Genomic DNA, 6,000 nt, shown 5'->3' with positions numbered 1-6,000 from the left:
GATGAACTTTATATGTATCGTCAACCCCCGAAGTCCTTAAGTTGTAACAATGACCCGGGAACCTCTAAACCACCAGGTTTTTCTAAATCAATGTGGACAACGACGGCTCGTATTAGGGGAACATCATATATCCCTAGAAACTTGGCAAAACGAACCAAAACCGAAGAAGAAGAAATGAGCGAGTCGGAATAAGATAGTTGTATTCGTGTGGTGTAATATATGTAATATAGTGTTCTTATGCTTTATGATATATGTAAAAATTGCTTGTATTAATAAGTATTTTTTTTGAATCTAACTCTTGTCTATTTTACAGTTTAAAAACACAAAATGGATAGACAACCCAATATTTTAAGAGACCTACCCGGAGACATGATTGATGAAATCTTGTCTAAAGTCGGCCAGAATTCTTCGGCACAACTATTTAAGGCGAGATCAGTTTGTAAGACATTCGAAGAATGTTCCAAGAATGTCTTGGTTTATAAGAGACTTTCGTTTGAAAGATGGGGGATATCACATTGGGAAACCCATAAGTTACGATGTGTTTACTTTGACGCATATATTGCAGGGAACCCAAATGCTATTTTACGCAACGGGTTAAGAAATTATTTTGACTCAATATATCCGAATATTGGACTTCGTGATTTAGAAAAAGCGGCTAACATGCAACATAAAGAAGCATGTTATGCTTATGGATTAGTAATGTTCGCTTCTCACCAAAGTGAGAACAAGAACATCGGGCTACAACTATTAAACAAAACGTTTCCACAAGTGACGGAGTCGGTAATTGGGGTAAGAAATGAGGTTTTTAGATTATTACGGGACTGTTGGACATTACGTAACCCTCGTCCCTTTGATGATGTTACAACACGCTGTCTTATCAACGGCCATAACGGTTATGTTGCACAAGACCAAGGATGGGAAGTAGTCCTAGTAAAACCAGAATGCATGACTTGTTTCTGGACGTATGAATTACGTGTCTTTATTGCCTTTGCTGAACGACTTGTGTACTAGCTAGAATTGTCTTCACAACTATCTTGTATCAAAGTTATTGTGTGCTATATTTCATGCTTTATGTAAAATAAGCGGTATTGTAAGTTTGTAAAATATTGTATAAAAGTTTGAACGCAAAATATTATTATAATCAGTTTTTCATATAGAATTGTAGTAGTTGAATTGTATATTAGCTACTAAGTATGAACTTAACGGGTAGGTACTACCCGAATTTAAACTTATAAAACGCTAATATGAAGAAAAAGCTTTTATAAATGAGTTCATATTATGCTACGAAATACTATTAACTACTCTTAATATTCTGTATGATTAACTTGTTCCATTTAACTATTTTGAAGGAAATGGCACCGACTACTCGACACACCGTGAATATGAATGAAGAGGAATTCCGTACTTTTCTAGCTTCAAACATAGCCGCAGTACAGGCTGCGCTACATACCAACAATAACCTTGGATCTAGCAGTACAGGAAATCGTGTAGGATGCACCTACAAAGAATTCACTGCCTGCAAACCTTTGGAATTTGATGGAACCGAAGGACCGATCGGATTGAAACGGTGGACCGAGAAGGTTGAATCGGTGTTTGCCATAAGTAAGTGTACTGAAGAGGACAAAGTGAAGTACGCTACGCATACCTTCACAGGTTCTGCGTTAACATGGTGGAATACCTATCTAGAGCAAGTGGGACAAGATGATGCGTACGCACTACCGTGGTCAGCATTCAAGCACTTGATGAACGAGAAGTACCGTCCCAGAACCGAGGTCAATAAGCTCAAGACAGAACTTAGAGGGTTACGAACCCAAGGATTTGATATTACCACGTACGAAAGACGATTCACAGAATTGTGCCTATTGTGTCCGGGAGCATTCGAAGATGAGGAAGAGAAGATCGACGCGTTTGTGAAAGGATTACCGGAAAGAATCCAAGAAGATATAAGTTCACACGAGCCCGCCTCCATACAACAGGCATGTAGAATGGCTCACAAACTAGTGAACCAGATTGAAGAAAGAATTAAAGAATAGACTGCTGAAGAGGCCAATGTGAAGCAAGTCAAAAGAAAGTGGGAGGAAAACGGTGATAAGAATCACCAATACAACAACAACAGCAATTACAACAATAATCGCAACAATTATCCCAACAATCGCAACATCAATCGCAACTACAACAAACGGCCCAACAACAACAACAACAACAACAGCAACTACAACAATCATCCCAACAACAATTATAACCGCAACAACAACAACAATCAGAAGCAGCTATGCCAAAGGTGTGAAAAGAATCACTCGGGGTTCTGCACCAAATTTTGCAACAAGTGTAAAAGAAATGGTCATAGCGCAGCGAAGTGTGAGGTCTACGGACCAGGGGTTAATAGAACGAAAGGAACAAATGGTGTCGGAACGAGTAATGGCGGAGCAAGTAGTGTCGGAGCAAGTTATGCCAATGTAGTTTGTTATAAATGTGGAAAACCAGGCCACATTATTAGAAATTGCCCGAACCAGGAGAACACGAATGGACAAGGCCGTGGAAGAGTTTTCAATATTAATGCGGTAGAGGCACAGGAAGACCCGGAGCTTGTTACGGGTACGTTTCTTATTGACAATAAATTTGCTTACGTTTTATTTGATTCGGGTGCGGATAGAAGCTATATGAGTAGAGATTTTTGTGCTAAATTAAGTTGTCCATTGACGCCTTTGGATAGTAAATTTTTACTCGAATTAGCAAATGGTAAATTAATTTCAGCAGATAATATATGTCGGAATCGAGAAATTAAACTGGTTAGCGAAACATTTAAGATTAATTTGATACCAGTAGAGTTAGGGAGTTTTGATGTGATAATCGGTATGGACTGGTTGAAAGAAGTGAAAGCGGAGATCGTTTGTTACAAAAATGCAATTCGCATTATACGAGAAAAAGGAAAACCCTTAATGGTGTACGGAGAAAAGGGCAACACGAAGCTACATCTTATTAGTAATTTGAAGGCACAAAAACTAATAAGAAAAGGTTGCTATGCTGTTCTAGCACACGTCGAGAAAGTACAAACTGAAGAAAAGAGCATCAATGATGTTCCCATTGCAAAAGAATTTCCCGATGTATTTCCTAAAGAATTACCCGGATTACCCCCACATCGATCCGTTGAATTTCAAATAGATCTTGTACCAGGAGCTGCACCAATAGCTCGTGCTCCTTACAGACTCGCACCCAGCGAGATGAAAGAACTGCAAAGCCAATTACAAGAACTTTTAGAGCGTGGTTTCATTCGACCAAGCACATCACCGTGGGGAGCTCCTGTTTTGTTTGTCAAGAAGAAAGATGGTACATTCAGGTTGTGTATCGACTACCGAGAGTTGAACAAACTTACCATCAAGAACCGCTACCCACTACCGAGAATCGATGACTTATTTGATCAACTACAAGGCTCGTCTGTTTATTCAAAGATTGACTTACGTTCCGGGTATCATCAAATGCGGGTGAAAGAAGATGATATTCCAAAGACTGCTTTCAGAACACGTTACGGTCATTACGAGTTTATGGTCATGCCGTTTGGTTTAACTAATGCACCAGCTGTGTTCATGGACCTTATGAACCGAGTGTGTGGACCATACCTTGACAAGTTTGTCATTGTTTTCATTGATGACATACTTATTTACTCAAAGAATGACCAAGAACACGGTGAACATTTGAGAAAGGTGTTAGAAGTATTGAGGAAGGAAGAATTGTACGCTAAGTTTTCAAAGTGTGCATTTTGGTTGGAAGAAGTTCAATTCCTCGGTCACATAGTGAACAAAGAAGGTATTAAGGTGGATCCGGCAAAGATAGAAACTGTTGAAAAGTGGGAAACCCCGAAAACTCCGAAACACATACGTCAGTTTTTAGGACTAGCTGGTTACTACAGAAGGTTCATCCAAGACTTTTCCAGAATAGCAAAACCCTTGACTGCATTAACGCATAAAGGGAAGAAATTTGAATGGAATGATGAACAAGAGAAAGCATTTCAGTTATTGAAGAAAAAGCTAACTACGGCACCTATATTGTCATTGCCTGAAGGGAATGATGATTTTGTGATTTATTGTGATGCATCAAAGCAAGGTCTCGGTTGTGTATTAATGCAACGAACGAAGGTGATTGCTTATGCGTCTAGACAATTGAAGATTCACGAACAAAATTATACGACGCATGATTTGGAATTAGGCGCGGTTGTTTTTGCATTAAAGACTTGGAGGCACTACTTATATGGGGTCAAAAGTATTATATATACCGACCACAAAAGTCTTCAACACATATTTAATCAGAAACAACTGAATATGAGGCAGCGTAGGTGGATTGAATTATTGAATGATTACGACTTTGAGATTCGTTACCACCCGGGGAAGGCAAATGTGGTAGCCGATGCCTTGAGCAGGAAGGACAGAGAACCCATTCGAGTAAAATCTATGAATATAATGATTCATAATAACATTACTACTCAAATAAAGGAGGCGCAACAAGGAGTTTTAAAAGAGGGAAATTTAAAGGATGAAATACCCAAAGGATCAGAGAAGCATCTTAATATTCTGGAAGACGGAACCCGGTATAGGGTTGAAAGGATTTGGGTACCAAAATTTGGAGATATGAGAGAAATGGTACTTAGAGAAGCTCATAAAACCAGATACTCAATACATCCTGGAACGGGGAAGATGTACAAGGATCTCAAGAAACATTTTTGGTGGCCGGGTATGAAAGCCGATGTTGCTAAATACGTAGGAGAATGTTTGACGTGTTCTAAGGTCAAAGCTGAGCATCAGAAACCATCAGGTCTACTTCAACAACCCGAAATCCCGGAATGGAAATGGGAAAACATTACCATGGATTTCATCACTAAATTGCCAAGGACTGCAAGTGGTTTTGATACTATTTGGGTAATAGTTGATCGTCTCACCAAATCAGCACACTTCCTACCAATAAGAGAAGATGACAAGATGGAGAAGTTAGCACGACTGTATTTGAAGGAAGTCGTCTCCAGACATGGAATACCAATCTCTATTATCTCTGATAGGGATGGCAGATTTATTTCAAGATTCTGGCAGACATTACAGCAAGCATTAGGAACTCGTCTAGACATGAGTACTGCCTATCATCCACAAACTGATGGGCAGAGCGAAAGGACGATACAAACGCTTGAAGACATGCTACGAGCATGTGTTATTGATTTCGGAAATAGTTGGGATCGACATCTACCATTAGCAGAATTTTCCTACAACAACAGCTACCATTCAAGCATTGAGATGGCGCCGTTTGAAGCACTTTATGGTAGAAAGTGCAGGTCTCCGATTTGTTGGAGTGAAGTAGGGGATAGACAGATTACGGGTCCGGAGATTATACAAGAAACTACGGAGAAGATCATCCAAATTCAACAACGGTTGAAAACCGCCCAAAGTCGACAAAAGAGCTACGCTGACATTAAAAGAAAAGATATAGAATTTGAAATTGGAGAGATGGTCATGCTTAAAGTTGCACCTTGGAAAGGCGTTGTTCGATTTGGTAAACGAGGGAAATTAAATCCAAGGTATATTGGACCATTCAAGATTATTGATCGTGTCGGACCAGTAGCTTACCGACTAGAGTTACCTCAACAACTCGCGGCTGTACATAACACTTTCCACGTCTCGAATTTAAAGAAATGTTTTGCTAAAGAAGATCTCACTATTCCGTTAGATGAAATCCAAATCAACGAAAAACTTCAATTCATCGAAGAACCCGTCGAAATAATGGATCGTGAGGTTAAAAGACTTAAGCAAAACAAGATACCAATTGTTAAGGTTCGATGGAATGCTCGTAGAGGACCCGAGTTCACCTGGGAGCGTGAAGATCAGATGAAGAAGAAATACCCGCATCTATTTCCAGAAGATTCGTCAACACCTTCAACAGCTTAAAATTTCGGGACGAAATTTATTTAACGGGTAGGTACTGTAGTGACCCGAACTTTTCCATGTTTATATATATTAATTG

Source organism: Rutidosis leptorrhynchoides, chromosome 9 (genome assembly GCF_046630445.1).
Source record: "Rutidosis leptorrhynchoides isolate AG116_Rl617_1_P2 chromosome 9, CSIRO_AGI_Rlap_v1, whole genome shotgun sequence".
Lineage (NCBI taxonomy): Eukaryota > Viridiplantae > Streptophyta > Magnoliopsida > Asterales > Asteraceae > Rutidosis > Rutidosis leptorrhynchoides.
Note: the sequence above shows the minus strand (reverse complement) of the source record.